This window comes from Aedes albopictus, chromosome 3, assembly GCF_035046485.1.
Source record: "Aedes albopictus strain Foshan chromosome 3, AalbF5, whole genome shotgun sequence".
Lineage (NCBI taxonomy): Eukaryota > Metazoa > Arthropoda > Insecta > Diptera > Culicidae > Aedes > Aedes albopictus.
The window spans coordinates 43897747-43920244 of record NC_085138.1 but is presented as its reverse complement, the minus strand read 5'-3'; positions in this window follow the sequence as shown (position 1 = coordinate 43920244).

Below are 22498 nucleotides of genomic sequence, written 5' to 3'. Positions count from 1 at the left end.
ACCCCTGAAAATCACGCATAACCCTCACGTAGCTCTCATATAAACTCCGGAACCTCCGGAAACACCTTTGAAGTCCCCTGAAATGCCTAGCAATTCTTCTGAACTCCTCCTGAAATTCCAATAAAAGCTTCCATAAAACCCTTGAAACTCTTTTAAAACTCCGCATGGTATCAACTCAAAAAAACCCAGATTAATCCACCTATTGGTGATAGTGCCTTTCTCGTTGAATATGTTCTCATGATCTTTTCGTCGACGTTAGCCGAAATGCAACATTTCTAACAGACTTGTGAAACTTATTGATGGCACACATTTCGATGTTATTTTCAACGACAAAACAGAGCTGACAAATATCAGACCTCTTAGTTGACTACTTGACTACCTTAACTTTATACAAAACCACAGATCATTTGCGATTTTCGACAAAGTTTTTTTCAGCACACTGTAGGCTATATTTTTATTATTCTTGGTTACTCGATTATGAGAAAAATGCAGAAAAGGGAAATATTCCTTTCAAATTCCAATCGCAATGAAAAGAGCGAGGGCTCGACCACCCGCACCCAAATTGTGAGCAGTACCGTTTCGAAACCCGTTTCGGATCACTACCGGTGGTTTTGTATTGTGATCTGAGCTTATTATTTGCTAATCCTTCGATAAGCTTTTGAAAAAGTCGTGATTTTATATATCGCATGCATGATTTTGCTTCACTTCTCTATTTAATTACTTCTGGTGGAACACCCGCAACCGATTCCGGAACACTATTATGTACTAGCCTTAGATGTGTCGTGCGACTATTTTCTTGCTGACCGTTCATCAGATTACACTAGTTTACAAAATAAAACGAAAGTCGTGAACTACTGTCAACGACCAAAATTTTTGAAGCATAATTTAGCACTGATTTCGAATCCGTGCTTCAAAAAATTTAAAGTAGAACAGTTTTTGAGTTTTAGCTCAATATCGAGTTTTACAACTTTTTAAAATATAGAATTCAATAAAATTCAAATATCTTGCGTTTTGTTCAACCAATTTTAAATCTTTTTATATAAATGAAAAGCTGAATATAATACCATTCGATCATCTGAATACAGGTTTTGCGTCAGATTGATGAAATTCAAGATATTTGCGAGTTTTGAGGACGATCTCCTTAAATTTTAGCAAAATTTCCAAAAATATATGAAGAAATGTATTTTTTTCAATGAGAAAAAAACAATTTAAAAATTCTTTCTCAACGTTTATTTGACATATCATATGTAGGCGAGTTACAGTAAAAAATTCAGCTCAATCGGAGCATTGATTACGGAGACTGAGATGTTTGAAGTGAGCGACATTGCTTAAAAATAGAACAAAAATCGATTTCAAATCATCAACCGTGTATGGAAAGTCGAAAAAATTTCCGCTCTACTGTAATTTTTTTCCTTCGCGTTTTCGAACTCAGGGCATGATTCTACACCAAAAACGATCATCAACTTACCGAGTTCAAAAATGCTGTAAACTAGTGTTATCAAAAAGCCGCTATGGTTGGGTTTCCTTCTATATTTTACCACTTCTGGCGGGACACTCGTTACCAGTTCTGGAAGATTTTTTTCTGGCCAGCTATTCAGTGGGCTATTGAAAAAGCCTCGATTTGATGTGCCACATGCATAGGTTTGGATTTTTTATATTTGACCACTTACGACGGAACACCCTAAATCGGTTCCCGGAATCGACCTATTATCCCAAATATGGTCTGATACTATTTTCTTTCTAACCGTTCATCAGTTAACCTAATAAATCATTTGATGCATCGCATGTACTGGTTTTCTTGTACATTTGACCATTTCTGGCGGAACACCCGGAATCGGTTCCGTAACACATAGATATGGTATGTGACTGATTTCTGGCTAACTGTTAATCGTCTTGAATTAGGACCCCAATGAAGTATTAGCTCACTTCCTTGATAACTGATCATAAGGTTGATAAAACCCGTGATTTGATGTGTCGCATTCATGAGTTTAGTACACTTCTATATGTGGCCACCGGAATACTACCGGTTCAGATATGGTCTGAAACTATTTTTTTGCTAACCGTTCATCAGGTTATCAAAAAAGTCGTGCTTTGATGTGGTGCATGCATGGCTTTGGTTCACTTTTATATTTGGCCACTTCTGGCGGGTCACCCGGAGTACTACCGACAGACCCCAATGTGGTCTGATCCAGCTTACTTAATAACCGGTCTTCACGTTATTGGAAAAGCTGTGATTTGATGTGTCGCATGCATGGATTTGGTTTACTATTATATTTTGGCCACTTCCGGCGGGACATCCGGAACCGGTTCCGGAACACTACCGGTTCAGATATGGTCTAAGACTATTTTCTTGAAAACCGTTCATCAAGTTATCGAAAATGCCGCAGTTTGATGTGTCGTATGTATGGGTTTGGTGCATTTTCATGTCGGGCCCCTTCCAGGGGTACCAGTCCGGAACACCTAAATGGCCATAACTCCGGAACGGCTGGACCGATCCGAACCATTTTCAATAGGAAACAATGGGACCAGATTCTGCGTCGAATGAACCGTCGGTCATTAAAATCGGTTGAGGTTTACTGCCAAAAAGTGATGTGAGTTTTATTGTCCACACACATACACACATACACACACACACATACACACATACATACACACAGACATCACCTCAATTCGTCGAGCTGAGTCGATTGGTATATGTTGCTCGACCCTCCGAGCTTTCTATCAAAAAGTCATTTTTGGAGTGAACATATAGCCTTTCCAGTACACTTAGTGTACGAGAAAGGCAAAAATTGTAAAAAATCTACTTGTGAACTCTGGCTTCACTATTACGCAAAGCTACGAACTATTGCGGAGCAATCATCTCCATGTATAATTATTTCACGAAAACATCCTGTAATTATCGCGGAAGGGGCAAGTAAACTGGATTTCTTATAATAAGTTCAGCAAGAATTTCTCTCAAAATTCCAAGAAAATTTTACATGATTTCTTCGCAAGACATCACTAGATATTCCTTTGTGATTTCTTCAGGAATTTAAAAACAAATTGCGGAAAAGAGATTCAATGTGGATTCCCTGCATATATTCCTCTAGATACCCTATAGAATGCATTCCTTTCGATGCACTAATTTGAAAATTTCTCTAGAGATTTTTTCAGAAATTTCTCCAGGAATTTTCCTCGAGACTTCCTCTGGAATTTCGGGTAATCAATCTCAAAAGATTCACTTTGAAATTAGTCCACGGATTTCCTCAAGAATTCTCTAAGAAATTCTTCCTGGAATTCTTGGATTCATCAGGAAATAACAAGGATTGCTACATAAGTTCGTGCTTGTATTCCTTCATGCAATTCTTCAAACATTTTTGAAGGAATTCTTCCAAAAAAAATTCTAGAAATAACTCAGAAATATCTTTTGGAAATTTCTCCAAACATTTCCACTTCGAAAAATGCAATTCCAGAAGAGTTTTTCCGAATACTCGGATATTGTTTCAGAACTTCCGCTAAGGGTTGCCTTTAGAAATGCAGGAGTTTTTCAATAAAACAGTTCAGAAATTAATGCTTGAATTTCTCAAAAGTTTCCATCAGCTATTTCTCCATTTATTCTGACATTTTAATGGGCATTCATTTAGAAATTCAAGGGATGCAGCTAGAAGTTCCTCCAAGGATTTTTGTGTACAAATCATTTCAGCAATTGTATATATTTTTTTCTGAGTAGTTCTCCAGTGGTCGTTCCAGGATTTCTTCCAAAAATTTCTTCAGGAAATTTCCAGAGATCGCTCAAGAACTTATCGACAGATTCCTTAAAGAATTTCACCAGTAACTTATTCCTGCAATTTCCACAGGGATTTCTGCACATTTTTTTTAATTAATTCCTTCAGATTTCTCCATGAGCCCTTCCAGTAATATCTGAAGCTATTTTTCTTTGAAATTACTTGTGAAATTCCTCCGGAAGTCTTTCATGTTTTATTGGCTGGGCATTAAAGAGGTATCTTAAGGAGTTTCTTTGGAGATTCTGCTGGGTATTATCCTAGACATTCAACCAGGAGGCCTCCAGAGATAACCTCACGAATAGCTCTAGGAATATTTGTTCAGGAATTCTACCCGAAAATTTTCAAAAATTTCTTCCAGGAATTTCCAAACTAATCGCCTGTTTTTAATGGATTCTTAAGATAATCCTCTATGGACATTTCTTCTTAATTTCTTAATTACACACAACAATTAAGAATAAGAAGAGTAAAATTTTTGTTTTGTAGAAATTTCTGAAGAAACCTTCGAATCTAAACAGGTTTTGCAGGACTGTCAAAAGAATTTCCAGGACACATTTTCTAGAAACGCAGGAGCAATTTCAAAAACAAAATCCATGTAAAAAATATTCCTGTCCATGCATTTTTTTTTTGAAAATATTTCTTTAAGATTTTTTCAGAAATGCCTTTGGGATTTTCTGAGACTTTTTATCGAATTTCTCAAAAAAAATCGCAGGTGATTCATCTTGAAAATGGTCCACAGGTTTTCTCAGAAATTCCTTCAAAAAATACTTCCTGGGATTCACGGATAAATTTCCAGAATAACTATGTAAACACATGTTTGTGCCCCTTTAAACATTTCTGAAGTAATTCTTCCACTTTTTTTCTAAAAATTACTGAAAAAAAACTTCTAGGAATTTCGCTGGGGGTTTTCCAGGCTTGCCACCAAACATTTCATTATATTCGAAAGATGCCAATCCAGCATTTTTTTTCTCCAATATTCGGGGATTCTTTCAGAACTTCCTCCATGGGTTTTCTATAGAAATTCAGAAATAATCGTTTTTAGAGGTTCAATCAGCTACTTCTCCATTTATCCAGAAATTTTCTTTGGCATTCATTCATAAATACCTTTATAAAGTTCTCAATCTTCTAGAAATTCCTTCAAGCACTTCGCCAAAAGTTGTCCAGGAATTCCTCCAAGGACTGCTTAGGATTTATTCAGACTTTGCTTCAGGGATTTTTTCTACTTTTTTTCCAAAAATACTCTATACAATGTCTGCAGAAATTACTCCTGAATATATTCCTCAGCATTTTTAAAGGAGTTTTTCAATACTTTCTCCTATGAAGGTTATCCAATTATTTCGAGGATTCCTTTGAAAATTTATTTGTTTTAATTTCTACAGTTCAAGGAATGAATTTCCGAAAAAAAATCCTGTAGGAATACCTGGAGGAACGCCATCTGTAAGAATCTCTAGAAAAAGGTAACTACCCAAGTAACAATTTTAATTTTATCAAAGTTTTTTAGCGATTCAAAAATCCTAAACATAAAACCATTGATGCCGACTTGAAAATGCTCTCGAGTCCTTGTATGTCTCAATAAGCCCACGTTCTGGCTAGTTGGCCCAGTCTTGTTAGGGTCTACAGGACTTCGTATGCAAACCGGCTTAGGATTTCGGGTTGTATCATAGTTTTATTAATCTTCTAAATAAAACCATCTTCTGACTTGTCAAATAATTGTTTTGATTATTTTTCACTCTCAAGGTTCGATCGTCAGAATAAATTATGCTTGGTTGTTTATCCAGCCATCAATTGGAAAGATGGAGATATGGAATTCAGATTTGTTTTTCTATTTAATACGTGTCAGGAGACATGTCACGGAAAATTTGTGGTGAATGTGACTGTGATAATGACAAAAACTAAGTGCGCCACGTAAACTATGCATAATTTGGAAGTTAAATGCATTTAGTTTACTCGGAGGAATTGGGTGCAAAAGAGGTTTTTTCAACACAGTGGAGTTTAAAAGACATGATGTAATTTTTCTGACAAAATAAAATGACGGAAACGTGTTGTATGGTTTAATTTGATCTTAAGCTGTACGTGAAATCATAAAATTGAGTAATAATTTTTCTGTATTTACATGAATTATCCCGGCTAGGCGACATATTTTTCTGATAAAACTCTGTGTTCCTGATGATTCCTCCAATAGGACTAACCCTCCTGAGGTAGTCATAACTGAGCTCATGATAGAACTAGCGGTTTCATCACAGCATTTTTTTGGTTTATGTTACGGCCACGAAATCTTTTGTTGGTTTTATGCATTGCCTCACAGTTTTGTGTATTTGTTTACAAAAAAATCTCTCCGACAACAACCGCAAATGCAAGTTTTATTGAAATGGTATATTATAAGTGATAAAACCAATTCATGACTACCGTAAAATGGGGTAACTTTGATAGCTTTTCAGCAAATTTTCTCAATATTTTTACATGTAACAGTATTTCCCCGAGTTTTATATTTTTAAAACAAGTACTGGGGTATCAGTTATCAATTGCAATTAAAAGATTCGATAATCTGAAATATTCTGGATAACTTTTAGTTTTTCATATAACCGAAAATCAGATTTTCATTTTGGGGTAACTTTGATAATCCCCTAAAAACACATCAAATCTCAAAAAATAATCACGGATTGAAATCTTAGGAGTATTAACATGATGAGAGAAGGCTTGTGGAAAATATTAGATAGAATTTTTATAGCAAAACATTGATTTTTTTTCTAAATTTTACATATAAAAATGAGTTTATGGAGTATTGAGTGCAAAACACAATAAATTTAGCTATCAAAAATCATTTCTTTGAAATAATAAATGCTTAACGGTACATCAACATATGATTACATGCTATTCATGGTTAGTTTTCTTTTTTCGGATAGTTTTTTAATGTTTTATTAACAAATTTTGAACAACACACATTTATCTACATGAAATTACAAGGGCATTGCATACTTTTAGGCGTTTATCAATGTATGGAGAATAGTATCCCAATTTACAAAATTGCTTCCATTTCGTAAAAACACACTTCGTTAAGAGATTCAAGGCCAGATTTGGAATCTACTATAATGAATCTATCGAGAATAAGAGTCCATTCATTGAAAAATAGTTGTAACGAAGTCGTATAGCAGATTGTTTGAAGGGGTTGATAAATGACAAAAATATCAACAATTTTTATTTTTTGTCCAAAAAGTTGTATATAAACTAGATTTTAATGAAAATTCGTCTAAGATGAACTTTCATATGTATAGAATTGATTAACGTTTGCCTTTTTCTTAACTGGTTGAAGGAATCTTAGTTATAAGATGAATTACACAATGCCTGCCGCACTATCAAAGTTACCCGCATTATCAAAGATACCCCGTTTTACGGTACTTGCAAGTCTTTAATTGAAGATGTTTATAGCAGAAGTTATATGATAGTTTTATGGGACGCCAATGGTTCAAAGTAAAAAACTACCACATAAAACTAATTCAGAACAACTAGCATTTTGACATGCTCGTATAAAACCAGGATGAAACATGAATAAACCTTCAAAGCATGCTGATTGTTACTTGGGTAATTCCAAATGAATATCTGTAGACTGTGGGCACGGTTGTTTGTTTGTTTGTTTTTTTTATTAACGACCCTTTAATCAAACATGATCATTCGGGTCGGAATACGAATTCAATACATATAGCAAAAAACACAATTACAAATCACACATTATTTACTATTGGATTTGGAGTCTCGTCTACGCATTCCTCTATCAATGCTGTTTTGCACCCAGGCAAGCCATGCATCCATGTCGTTGCGGTCGGGCTCGGGCTCCGACTCATCATCCTTCCAATCGGTACTCATATCAACATCTGGGATGCGCTCTCCGTCTCCCTGCTTCACTTTACGAAAAAAGTTCCCATCCTGCTTTTTTCTCGGCGGCGACTCTGTTGTTTGTCCAATCATTTGCACACACGCGGGCTGCTGTACGCATTGTTGCTGATCTTTCTGCTTCCTCCTCTTTTTTCCACCGCCGGTAGTTGCGACGTCGTCGATCGATGGCTTGTTCTTTGGGTTCTCGTCCACTGCACTGGAGCTTGAACAGATGTTCGGCTCGTTCAATTCGGTCACTAGATTGCGTGTCGGTCTATCATCGCCCGCGAGGTCGTTGGATGTTGATTGATTGTTGCGTTTGACTTGGAGTGTTTTTTTGTGTTGCACACAGGTACTACCGGGGTGTAGTGGTTGGGTGCAATGCTTACATGAGGCTGGTTGATTTCGGTAGGTAACCAAAGTTTCTTCACCTCGAATCGTAACAAACGATCGTATGTGGCTACGAAGTGTCATCGTTACTATGCGTACCCCAGAAGAAACATCTTGGTAGGGAAATGAGGGACCCCAACTCAATTCTTTCACACTGTGAACTTCGCCGAAATGACGAAGAAAACCAGCTACATCTTCTTTGCTCACACTCTCGGAGAGGTCGTGAACTTTGACCTCAGTACAACCACTGTCAATCGTTAATCGTATTCGATGTTTGCTGCCTTGCACTTCCAGCTCGTGTCGTCCGTCGTGTTCTTCTACTATTTTTTCAGCCATCGCTTGGTCTGCACATTTTACATGCACGCATTTCGCAGCATGATTGATTTGCAGGCGTTTCACCTGATTAGGTTGTAAGCCAAGTGTTAGCCTAACAAAACCGTGGATTTGTTCATAACTTGGCCGTCGTGGGCACGGTAAAGGCTGGGTATGCTCTAACCTCTGGCTCACTAGCCTCTGCCCAGCAACTCCTATCCCTACCTCCTCGTGGTATCGACCTGAATCTATGAGCAACCTTAGGGAGATCGGGTAACCAACCCCGGTGGGAACTTTGGTCATAGGCTGACAGGAAAAAGGGGGGGGGGAGGGGTTTGCTTCGACAAACACGAGCGTCTGTTCTCCAGGAGGAGCGGCTCACAACAGCGTGTGATCCCCATGTTAGGGGCGGCTGATCTACGTCCGAGTGGCAGGGAAGGACTCTAAGCTCAACTGTGCACTATGGTAATCCGAAAAGTAGGGGGTTGGTGTCAGGCCCTACGAGCCAGCCGTAAAAAAACATTGTAACGGGAAATCAGCAACAGAATAATACGAACCGAGACCAACGGCAACGACCCTAGCGAACAAAAAGGACTTGCGATTGGAAACTCGGTACGTGGAACTGCCGATCTCTCAACTTCATTGGGAGCACCCACATACTCGCCGATCTACTGAAGGACCGCGGGTTCGGCATCGTTGCGCTGCAGGAGGCGTGTTGGACAGGATCCATGGTGCGAACGTTTAGAGGTAATCATACCATCTACCAGAGCTGCGGCAACACACGCGAGCTGGGAACAGCTTTCATCGTGATGGGTGATATGCAGAGGCGCGTGATCGGTTGGTGGCCGATCGACGAAAGAATGTGCAGATTGAGGATCAAGGGCCGATTCTTCAACTTCAGCATAATAAACGTGCACAGCCCTCACTCCGGAAGCACTGATGATGACAACCCAGCCAACCACATATCGTAAATCATTGTGTGGAAAAAATCGTAAATTTTCATATATTGAATCAGAATTGTATAATAATATGTATATTTGTTGACAATGATTGCGTAAAATCGCATTTTATGCCAAATGAAATTACAATTTCGATTCGTTTCATATAGTCGTCTCCGATCATAAAAGGTGCTAGATACTATCGGTACGATCGCACAGAATCGGAAAGAATCGTTAAGAATCATACTTCTGAGTGTTGAACTTCAAGATCGGTTTCATCGTATATGTGATTTCTTTGAATCGTGCAAATTGTCGCTTTACATCGTATATAAATCTGCTAAATCGAGCTGTCTTCCTAGATGTATGATCAAAATCGGTACAGTCGTAAACAACGATAATAATATTGTATTTTGATCGTTTGTGTCATACTTGCATCGTATACGAAGTGAACGAAATCGTAGAAATCGTATATTCATTTTTACAGTCGCATATGATTGTTACTGCACTTTGAATAGTCGAATTTCAATCTCGGAAATTGTAAATGGTTTTGTTTACATATTTGTATGATGGAGGAGAGGATTTATTTACATTTTATTCATCACAAATTTGTATTTTTTTTTGTTGTTTACACATGCCAACTATGGTAGCAATAATTTCAACCAAATATTAAGGTTTTCCTACTATTTACATACATACAGCAGCTTACTTATAATAAATGGTGTATAGATTCCAACAGCGATGTGAATTCCGAGCCTCTTGCACGACACCACTTTTGTTGCCACTCAATGCACAACAACAACGCTCCCACCTCAAGTCCCGCACCGTATCATGCTAATTTTTATTCGTTTCATCCGATTCACTTTGACCTCCCTACTTCCAACTTGGCAATATAGCCAATAGAGATAACGCGCAGTTCTCAATCTAAGGACCTAAGTTCGATTCCCATCGAACGCCCATTTGTTTTTTTTTTCTATTTGAAAATCTTGAGTCGTATATCGGTACACTCAATCGTAATAAGATCATGCAAATCGTATATGTAGATGGAGAAAATCGGCAAAATCGTAGACATTTTTCGAAAAATCGTAAATCATGTTGGATAAAATCGCAATAATCGTATATATGTTTCGATATGACCTCCACTTTAGTGTGTATATGCCTGTTTCGTGAATTGAATACGATTTCTTTGGTGCTATATATGTGTGACTACTTCAGTTGCAATTTCGATATAGAAACCAAATTGTTGGCTGGGAAGGACGCATTTTAAGCGCAGCTCGAACGCGAGTACGACCGCTGCCCAAGCCACGGCGTCAAGATCATCATAGGTGATTTGAACGCTCAGGTAGGCCAGGAGGAGGAATTCAGACCGACGATTGGAAAGTTCAGCGCCCACCAGCTGACGAACGAAAATGGCCTACGACTCATTGATTTCACCACCTCCAAAAATATGGCCATACGTAGCACCTTTTTCCAACACAGCCTCCCTTATCGTTACACCTGGAGATCACCACAGCAGACGGAATCTCAAATCGACCACGTTCTGATTGACGGACGGCACTTCTCCGACATTATCGACGTCAGCACCTATCGTGGCGCTAATATCGGCTCCGATCACTACCTGGTGATGGTTAAACTGCACCCAAAACTCTCCGTTATTAACAATGTACAGTACTGGAAGCCGTTCCGGTTCGATCTAGAGCGGCTGAAGCAACAGCATACGCGCAGAATCTCGAGGCAATGTTGCCGGACCCCTTTAGAGGACTGCTGGAGTACAGTCAAAGCAGCCATCAACGACGCAACCGAGAGCACTATCGGGTACGTAGAACGGAGTCGACGAAACGATTGGTTCGACGAGGAGTGCTGAGTGGTTCTGGAGGAGAAGGATGCAGCGCGGGCGGTAATGCTGCAGCATGGAACCCGACAGAATGTGGAGCGATACAGACAGAAGCGGAAGCAGCAGACCCGTCTCTTCCGGGAGAAAAAGCGCCTCTTGGAAGAAGCGGAGTGCGAGGAAATGGAACTGCTGTGCCGTTCACAAGAGACACGTAAGTTCTACCAGAAGCTCAACGTGCCGCAAGCCGAAATCTGCAGGGATAAGGACGGGAGCCTCCTGACGGACAAACGTGAGGTGATCGAAAGGTGGAAGCAGCACTTCGGCGAGCACCTGAATGGCGAAGAGAATGTAGGCACGGGGGATCAAGGCAGCGGAGGAATTGACTATGTTGGCGCAGCATAGGACGGGAACGAATCATCTCCCACGCTGAGGGAAGTTAAGGATGCCATCCGCCAGCTCAAAAACAACAAAACGGCTGGTGAGGACGGTGTCGCAGCTGAACTCATCAAGATGGGTCCGGGAAAATTGGCCACCTGTCTGCAACAGTTAGAAGTCAAGATCTGGAAAACCGAACAGCTACCGGAGGAGTGGAAGAAAGGGGTTATCTGTTCCATCCACAAGAAAGGCGACAAGTTAATGTGTGAAAACTTTCGAGCGATCACCATTTTAAATGCTGCCTACAAAATGGTATCCCAGATCACCTTCCATCGTCTGTCACCTAAAACGAATGAGTTCGTGGGAAGTTATCAAGCCGGCTTCATCGACGGCCGGTCGACAACGGACCAGATCTTTACCGTACGGCAAATCCTCCAGAAATGCCGTGAATACCAGGTCCCAACGCACCACCTGTTCATCGACTTCAAAGCGGCATACGACAGTATCGACCACACAGAGCTATGGAAAATCATGAACGAGAACAGCTTTCCCGGGAAGATAACTGATAAGAGCAACGATGGACGGTGTGCAAAACAGCGTAAGGATTTCGGGTGAACTATCCAGTTCATTCGAACCTCGACGGGGACTACGACAAGGTGATGGACTTTCCTGCCTATTATTCAACATCGCCCTGGAAGGTGCAATGCGTCGAGCCGGGCTCAACAGCCGGGGTACGATCTTCACGAAATCCGGCCAATTTGTCTGTTTTGCGGATGGTACGGATATTATTGCTAGAACATTTGGAACGGTGGCAGAACAGTACACCCGCCTGAAACGTGAAGCAGCAAAGGTCGGACTGGTGGTGAATGCGGCTAAGACAAAGTACATGCTGGTAGGTGGAACTGAGCGAGACAGGTGAAGCCTTGACAGCGATGTGACGATAGACGGGGATATTTTCGAGGTGGTAGAAGAATTCGTCTACCTCGGTTCCTTGCTAACGGCTGACAATAACGTTAGCCGTGAAATACGAAGGCGCATAATCAGTGGAAGTCATGCCTACCACGGCCTCCAGATAAAACAGCGGTCAAAAAAGATCCCCCCCGGCACCAAATGTACGATGTACAAGACGTTAAATAGACCGGTGGTCCTCTACGGACACGAGACATGGACGATGCTCAAGGGTACCTACAAGTACTCGGAGTTTTCGAGCAACGCGTGCTAAGGACGTTCTTCAGCGGTGTGTGGCGGAGGAGGATGAACCTCGAGCTCGCTGCACTTTACGGTGAATTCAACAACCTGAAAGTGGCTAAAGCTGGACGGATACGGTGGACAGGGCATGTTGCAAGAATGCCGGACAACAGCCCTGCAAAGTTGGTGTTTGCTAACCATCCGGTTGGTACAAGAAGGCGTGGAGCGCAGAGAGCACGATGGGCGGACCAGGTGGAGCGTGATCTGGCGAGCGTTGGGCGTGACCGACGTTGGAGAGCTGCAGCTGCAAATCGAGTATTATGGCGACAAATTGTTGATTCAGTGTTATCATGAATTTGATGTTGAACTAAATAGATGAAATCAACTTAATTAAAATAAATTAAGTTAAATGAATTAAATCAAATTAAACAATTTAAGCAAAAATACAAATTTCCACCTGTCTGGCACCACTTCCTCTCCGGTTTTCGAAATTTCGGTCCCCACGCTTGCTGTCCAGTTAATAGCTGCATCGACTCGGCCCGGGACTTGGACAACACTTGCAACCGTGTGTGGGTACCCGCTGAAAAAAAAATGAACAGGAGACACACATTACAAAACTGGTACTTGATGGAGTGCGCTGGCTGGGCTTCGTTTGTGCAGGATATAAAATGGCGTTCAGTGCCCTTCTGCTGGTCATGATTTCACCCTTCTTGCACCACTGCTGGACCACCACACCTCTTCTTCGATCAATCAGTTTACTTTTATGGTGGTTTTGTCTACGTGGTCCGATCATGATACTATTACGGGAACATCAAAAAGGAAAAGCGGATCGAGTTAACCTCGAGGGAGAAAAACTGTCGAAATCCTGTTTGTCGAGGCTGCCGCCGATGACACTGCGCACTGGTGGAGTTGTAGACAGTTTTTCGGTGCATTTTATTGTCTCTCTGCGACTACGGATGGCCTGATGATTTTCCTGTATGGGGCCCGTTTTTTGTTGCCTTATTTATGGTCCTACCAACTGAAAGGATACGCCGATCAAACTAAGTCTGTCTCGTCTGCAGAATGTAACACTTTCAAGGGGCCATGCAACAACCAGACGATCATCGTTGGTTGTTGGCTCGGCGATGGCAGCAGTAGGCTCCCATGACCGTGAGACGTACGATTCTTTACGATTTTACCTTTAAACGACTTATGGCTGGCCGGGGCTTACCTACCAACCCACCTACCTACTGTGTACATAGAGGAGGAACATCACAATCGAGCAAACGAGGCAAGCAATCAGGTTTGGGTGGAGGCGAACTGTCGTAAATTATAAGGTGACCCAGTGTGTGCCTTCAAACAAGCAAGCGGATTGTCCTTTGAAAAACCCGTGCCGGGCGTACTTGGACTCTCTTTGGGCTGTGGTGATGCTAGTAGGTGATCAACACAGCTGCTTATCTAAAGAGGTCGAAGTTTGTCGGTTGCAATGGGACATGCATAAAGTTGATTTGATTCTGTGATATTTTTTTTATTTTGTATCAACCACTAAGAACTGTAAAAGTGGGTTGTGTCTTGAGAAGACAATTTATACAGTCAAGCTCTATTTAAGTAGGATAGTAATTTAATTAAGTAATGGAACATTTCATCAGTTATATATGATTGCATTTGAGAAAAAATATGGGACATAAAGTTAGATCCGTAGAGCACTTCTGGAGAAAAATAAAACAACGGGGAAGTTAAGGGACATTTAAGGTGTGTTTGAGGTAGGGTGAGGTGTGAAAATGTGGATCTTATAAGACAGTTCCCCAAGAACTCCCAAAGGACATTCTCATATCCCCTGTGTCTCACTTAACTACCAGAAGTTCTCTTGGACGATACCTGATCCCTTGGATCCCCTGCCTATGAAACTTCTCCAAAACATCCTAAAATTTCTAAAAACCATTTTGAATAAATCCTGAAGACCTCCCTGAAATTATAAAGAACTCAGTGATTCTGTTGGGTGTTGTTTCAAGGATTTTTTCACGAATTTTTCTAGAGATTTCTTTTAAAACATTTTCGGTACAGCCGCCATCTTGGTTATTCTGGATGCTATATTTAGACTCCTGAAATCCTCCCCATTCCAAAGATACCCATATTGAATGACTTATAAGCCTGAAACTTCATTAAACAGTCTCCATCTTGAGTTTTGAGCCGCAATCTTGAATTTGGAGCCACCAGGATTAAATTCCGTCATTTTAGCTTCCTGGTCGTCATTTTTAGATTCCAGTCATCTTTCCCATTCAAAATATACCCATATTGCATGGTTTTAGAGCCAAAAACTCCGTTAAACAGCTGTCATATTGAATTTGGAGCCGCCATCTTTAATATTAGGCTGCCATCTTGAATTTTTGGTCCGACATTGTGGAATTTCTGGTCTCCAATGCTGATTTTCGCACAACAATGCTGAAGAATACAAAAATCGGCGCAGTTTGACGTGTCGCATTATGGAGCTTGGTTCAGCTTTATAAACGGCCAGTTCGTTAAGTGTAGAATTAGCTATAAGTTAAAATACACATTAATAAAAACAAAAAAAAACGGCCAGTTCTACCGTGGCTGGTTAGGATCACTGAAATGGCCATAACTCCGGAACGCCTGGACCGATCCGAACCATTTCTATTAACAAACAATGCGGTAAAATTCCGCTTCGATTCGTGCTAAAATCCGAGGCCAATGGGAAGTGCCTCAAAAGTGAGTGAACTCTTTTTTTGCGCACAGACATACACACATACATACATCATCTCAATTCGTCGAACTGAGTTGATTGGTATTTGTGGCTTGACTCTCCAAGCCTTCCATTGAAAATGAACATATAGGTCTTGTCATGCTCTAAAAGACAAAACAACTGAAAATTACGTTAAGCGATTAGGAACAAAAAGAAAAAGCTCTCCAGGATTTTGTTTTCGGAGATTATGTCTGGAGATTCAATATTTTTTCCAGTGATTCACTGCACCCAGTATAGTGAATCAATATATCATGAATACATGAACGACAAATTTGAATCTGCATAGATTTCTTTAGTTGTTTCATTGCTCATAGTAAAATCTGCCCAATGTAATATGAGAATGTGTGTGAACCTGGAAAGATTTAAGAAAATTCTCCATGTATTCTTCGAAAAATTTCTTAATTTCATCTACAATTCTTGTAACACATTTTCCACGTTATTGTTGCTTAAAACATGATTCAGTACCTTTAAGATATACTTGAAAGGTAAATGAAGAAGGGTTTTTGAATAAAACAAAAATCTTATTTATAAGTGTAAAATTCTAGCATGAAATTTCTTTGAAAATGTGCATGATACTTTTTGTTTGCTGCTATTAAAAATTCCAAAGGGTTTCGCTAAAACTTATGTGAGTCATTGTAATGAGCATATCGTCAGATATTTTATACAAACCTTACAAAACAAATCGGCTATGAAACCTACGAAGTTCTTGTAATAATTATACTAGAACATTCACTCTACCAGAATTAATTTTCCGGAAGTTTTCCAGGTCACTTTGAAGGATTTTTCTGTAGATATTCTCGAGGAACTCTAAAATCGTTTTTGATATAATCCTTGAAAGTTTCTGCATGTATCATAGATTTTTTTAATTATTGATGTGTATTCTTCCCTGAAGAAATCCTTCAGATTATTTGTTGAGAATTTCATGGTGATGTTCACAAATTCCTCATACCTTCAGAAAATCCTGCAAATGCAAAAATCGTTGCAAAACTCTTTGATGTAGTCCCAGACAAACACTTTGATTTTTTTAATACTTGCAGGTATTTCTGATAGAATCTCTGGTCTGTATGTAGGGTCTGGGACCATTTGGGCAGGAGCACCTATTTTGAGCACTTGCTGTAACAACTCAATTAATTTCGAACAGATTGACTTGAATTTTAGAACATGGCTGGATACTGTGCGTATCTGATCGTATCTCAAACATCAAGTCAATCGGTTCAAAATTGACTGAGTTATAGCAGCAAGTGCCCAAAATAGGTGCTCCTGCCCAAATGGTCCCAGACCCTATTTCAGTTTTGAAAAAAAAAAACTGCAGAAATTTAAAAAAAAGCTCGATAAATTTGTGGCGTTTGGAAATCGTCCGGGAAGGAATCACCACCTCTTACTTACTTACCGCGTCGGTTCACACACGTCAATGGCACAAACTTCCCAAAATGAGCATAACGTGAGAAGTCGGTCTTCTGATACCTGGAGGACTCTCTAGAACAAAGTTTTTATCATCATTTGAAAAGGAAAAGGGAACTTCCAGAAGATAGAAATTCTGGATAAATTTTCAAAAAACTCATCAGAGGATTCTCTGGAAGAATTTCTGAATGATTATTACAAGAATCTCTGTATAAATTCGTGTAGGGATCCCTGCATGAGTTTCGCTTGTATCAATGGAAAAAGAATTCTCTTTAGCGATAGGAATAACAAACGAAATTATCATAGAATTCCTGGAAGAATTCTTGAAAGAATCCCTGGAGAAACCCCTGGATTCTGTGGAGGAATATTTACAATAATCTATGAAATAATTCCTGCAGGCATATATGGAAAAATCCTGAAAGAATTCCCGAATTAGTCCCTGGAGGAATTGCAGAATGAGTTGTACAAAAATATCTGGTAGAATTCCAGGCGAAATCCTGGAAGGAAACCCTGGACATGTTTCAGAAGGAATCCCTGGAGAAATACCTGAAACTCCAGAAACTTCCCCGACCATTTTTGTGGATAAATATCTGGGTGTGATTCCTCTGTAGGAGTCCATCGAAGTTCAAACTATATTTGAAGAAATTATTGAAAGGTTCCCTTAAGGAGTTTTAAAGGTATCACTCGAGCAATTTCTGAAAGAAGTTCTAAAGTAGTTTCCAGCGAAACACGAGCGACATTTCTCCAAGAATGCTAACACAGTTATCTAGAAGAAATCCTAAAATACCTCTAAAGAAATTGATTGAGGAACTGCCTAATATCTTTCTGGAGCATTTCCTGGAAAAGTGCCAAGGAATAATACCTGGACATAATTCTGAAGATATCTGTGGGGAAGTATACAAAGAAATATCAGGAGGAAAATTTGAAGGAGCGCACCTGCAAGAGTTAAAAAGGATTTCCTGGATAAAAAACCCTGGGGAAACTACCAAAATAAATTTGTGTGAAATTTGTAGACGAATTTTTGCAGCAGGAATTGTAAAGATTCCTGGATGAACTCCTGAAGGAATCTCGGTAGAAATCACTGAATTAATTAATCACTGGAGGAGGTTCTGAAATAATCATAGGAGAAATATGTGCAGGAATCCTTCAAGGAGTACCTGGAGAAATTTCTTGAAGCTCTGGAGAAAATTCCAGATAAATCATTTGGAGCGTCGTGAAGGGAAAATTGAAACCGAATTTCTTAGGGAATGGAGAGAATTTTTTATCTTTTCGTTGGAGGAATTTCTGAATGGACGTTTTGCAGTAATCCCTATAGAAATCCCTGCTTGAAACCCTGAACGAATTTCTGCAAGAACGTTTTTTTTCTGGTAGAACGTTCTTCTGAAAAAAAAATCTGACGGATTTGTAAGAATAATCCCTGGAAACCCAAGCAACCAAAAGTTCGGATTCCACTTGAAGAACGAACTCAGAAGTTCAAGTTCGGTTCAATTCCGGTTTCGTTGAACTTAATTCTCCAAAAAGTTACTCTTGTATTGTTTATGAACTTGGAAGTACATGTACAAGCTTTTGATTTCTCTTCAAAACGACATTAAAGTCGAAAAAAGGTTCAAAAAAGAACTTATGTTGAACTTTAAAACAGAGTTCAATCAAATATTAACCGAACTCATGTTGAACTTTTGCGTGCCTTTAAAATTCAAATATAGTTCATTTGGACATATTCCAACAACTTGAAATCATCCGTTCCGAACTTGTTTCGAACTTGTTTTGAACTTACTACTCAAAGTTCGGATAAATATTAATCGTACCAAAAGTGAACTTCACTTGAACTTCGGCGACAGGGGGGCCGGGGAGAAGTTCTCATTCAATTAAATCACTCGGAAATCGAGCCCAACAGCCACAGCTTGTGTTAATTTCACAAGTACACTTTGTTTCACTATAATATTTCAACGTACTTACTTGTAATCAACGCAAAGGATCCGTATTGTGTGGCTCAAAGGCTGTCCCCGCAGCGGACAACTGTTCCCCCCAGGATTCCGCTGGGGGTTTTTCGGCTGCGCACAAAAATTTTGCAGCTTTGCTGGATGATTTCACACCCGTCTCACTTGTCGCTGCAGCGCACCGGTGATCGACACAATCGTAGTCACTGGAAACCAAGCTGTAAACTGATTATCTTTTCTTAAAGACGATACACTGGCCCTAATTTATTGCTTTGCACTGCGAACCACAACAAACTGAAAATGTCAAACTGTGTAATTTCACAAGAAGTTCCACGTGAACTTCTTTCGAACTTTCGACTTCAAAAAGTATTCCAAGTTCAGAGAAAGTTCACACGCGAACCTGATCGAACTCTACTATATGATATCAGCACATTGCGTAAAACCCCACAATGCCTAACAACACATACATGGAGTAGTGGTTAGGCACCGACTTTCAACGAGGAGAACCCGAGTTCAAATCTCAGTAAGTAAAAAACATCAAAAATTATTTCAAGGTATTAGTCAATTTGGATTCCACATGAACTAATGTTTCTTAATAATAAATTACTTTTGAGGACTAAACACATTTTTTTTTTCATTTTTTGAAGTTTATTTTTAAGCTGAATAGCGTTCCTTTCAGCGACACAAGTGTACTTTTTGTGAACTCAAGTTCGGTTAATTACTTAAAAAGTGAGCTGAATAGAATGCTTTTCATCTTCCTTCGAATAGCTGATTAAGCCCAAACATGCTATTTTATCCGAACTTTTGGTTGCTTGGGAAATTCCTGGGGTGTCGCTGAAGAGATTTCTGAAGAAGTTTCTGAATAAGTAAATGACGCACATGTATTAATATCGGAAGCAAGCCTTGGAGGAATTTGTAAAAGAATCCGCAAAGGAATCTCAGGAGATTTACTTGGAGGCACTTCTGGAGCGACACGTGGAGGAGTGGCTACATGAAAGAATCTTCTGAGAAACTTTCTTGATGAACTCCTGGAGAAATCCTAATGAAAAATCCTGAATGAATCCTGGGGGAAATCTGTGGAATAATTTCTGAAAGATGCCTGAAGACATCCGAGGAGAAATTTCTGAAGGAATCTCTCGAGGAATACTTGGAGAAACTCCAGGAGAAATGTCATTTGGGATCCTAGGAGAAATCCGGAAGAAAAATTTCCAATTTCTGAGTTAACCTTCATCCAGCCAACGTACATTTTCTACCTTCGGAAAAGCACAAAAATGGCCATAACTTTTTTGTTTTTCGATGGATTTCGATGAAATTTTCACAACTTCCCGAAAAACTTTTCTAGTTTATGATGCCGGGAACATGGGTGCCTGGTCCACATGGTTCCGGAGTTATTCCGGATTGTCTTGGGATACCAAAATTGGCCACCTACTTTGCGCAGCGCATATCTCAAGATCCCGATGAGGTAGAAGTATAGTGTCTTCGGCGAATTTGTTCAGCAGGTTAATAACTAACTGACAACGGCGACTTTGGTTTGCGATTCGGCCGCTAGGCGGCGCCAGTGTCAAAAATGTTCAAATCCTCATATCTCAGAAACCTGATAAGATAGAATGATGCTGTCTTCGGCAAAATTCTTCAGCTAGCTCAGGACTACCTGATAGTAAAGTCTTTGGTTTGGGATTTATCCGCTAGGTGGCGCATTGTGTCTGAAAAATTCAAACACGTATATCTCGATATCCTAATGAGGTACAAGCATGCCGTTTTCAGCAAAGTTGTTCAGCAGGCTAAGAACTATCTGGCAACGGCGGCTTTGGTTCGCGATTCGGCCGCTAGGCGGCGCCAGTGTCAAAAATGTTCAAATCCTCATATCTCAGAAACCTGATAAGATAGAATGATGCTGTCTTCGGCAAAATTCTTCAGCAAACTCAGAACTATCTGATAGTAAAGTCTTTGGTTTGAGAATCATCCGCTAGGTGGCGCCAGGGTAAAAAATCTTCAAACATCTATATCTCAGAATCCTGATAAGATAGAATGGTGCCGTCCTCAACAAAATTCTTTAGCAAGCTAAAAACTGTCTGAGTCTTTGATTCGTGATTTATGCGCTAGGTTATTCACTACACCGTCTCTGACCCCCTGCAGACAAATTTTGTCACACCACAATAATACTCCGTTTTTTCTTCCGGGAATTTGTACTGGAACTCTTCCGGGAATTTTTCCAGGAAATTTCTCCGGGAATTTCTCTATGAATCCCTTTGGAAATGTCTCCGGGAATTCTTCCGGAATTTTTTCCAGGATTTCCTCTGGGACCAACATCAGGAACTCCTACGGAGCTTCCTTCACGAATTCCTTCGGTAATATCCCCAGGAATTATTCTGGGGATTTCTCCAGGAGTTCTCCTGAAATTCCTCCGGATTTCCTCAGAGAATTTTCCCAATAATACCTCCATGAGTTCCTCCGGGAATTACTCCATGAATTGCTCCGGGATTTTCCTCAGGAATTCTTTCAAGAATTTCACCAGGATGGATTTCTCCGAGAGTTTTTCTAGGAGTTCCTCCAGGAATATCTCCGGAAATGTCTTCGGTAATTCCTTCGGGAATTTCTTCAGAAAATCCGCCAGGAATTACTTCGGAAATTTCTTCCAGAAATTTTCCGGGAAATTCTCCAGAAATTCTTTCAGGAATCCCTCCGGGAATTCCCCCAGAAATTCCTCCGGGAATTTCTTCAGGAAAACTTCCGGTTTTCAAAAAATCCACTCAGTCTTCCGTGATTTTTTTTTCAGAAAATCCTCTGAGAATTTCTCCAGCATTTCCTCTGGGAATTACTCCAGGAATTCCTCTGGGAATTTCTCTAGGACTTCCTCCTTTGTTTTCTCCAGGAATTTCGCCGGGAATTTTTCCTGGATTTCCTTCGGGAATGTCTCTGGAAATTCGCCCAGGAATTTCTACAGAAATTCCACTAGGAATTTCTCCAGGAAATCCTTTCAAAATTTTTCCTGGAATTCCACTAGGAATTTCTATACGACTCCTTCAAGGAAATTTCTCCGGGAATTCTTCTAAGACTCCCATCAGCAAATCCTCCACTGATTTCTTCAGCAATTTCCCCAGATTATTTCCAGGAATTCTTTCGGATATTTCTCCAGGAATTATGCCGGGGATACCTCCAGGAATTCCCTCAGGGGATTCCTTCATATATTCTTCCAGAAATTTCCTTCGGGGAATCCCCCAGGAAGGAGTATTCCCTGAAGAATTTTCCAGAGGAATTGCTGGAGAAATTATCGGAGGAATACCTAGAGAAATTTCCTGAGGAATTCCCGGAGGAAATCCTAGAGGGATTCTCAGAGGAATACTTGGTGAAATTCCCAGAGGATTTCCTGAGAAAATCCCGAAGATTTCCTTTAAAAATTCCCGGTAGAATTTAAGAAGATTCCCCGGAGGAATTCCTGAAAGAATTCCCGGAGGATTTTCTGGAAGATTTCAAAAAAAAAATCCCAAAACCATTCCTGGATAAATTCCCGGAGGTATTCGTAAAGGAAGTCCTAGAGGAATTCCGGGAAAAGTTCTCGAGGGTTTTGTGAAAAAAAAAACCCTGGAAGAGTTTTTTTTTTCCGGGATCCAGGAATCCCTGAAGAAATTCCTGGAGAAATTCCCAGATTTTTTTCTTGAAAAAAAAAACGACAGGTTTCCTTAGAAAACTCCCGGATATATTCCTGGAGAAACTCCTGGAAAAATTCCCAGAGAAATTCCTAGAGAAATTCTTGG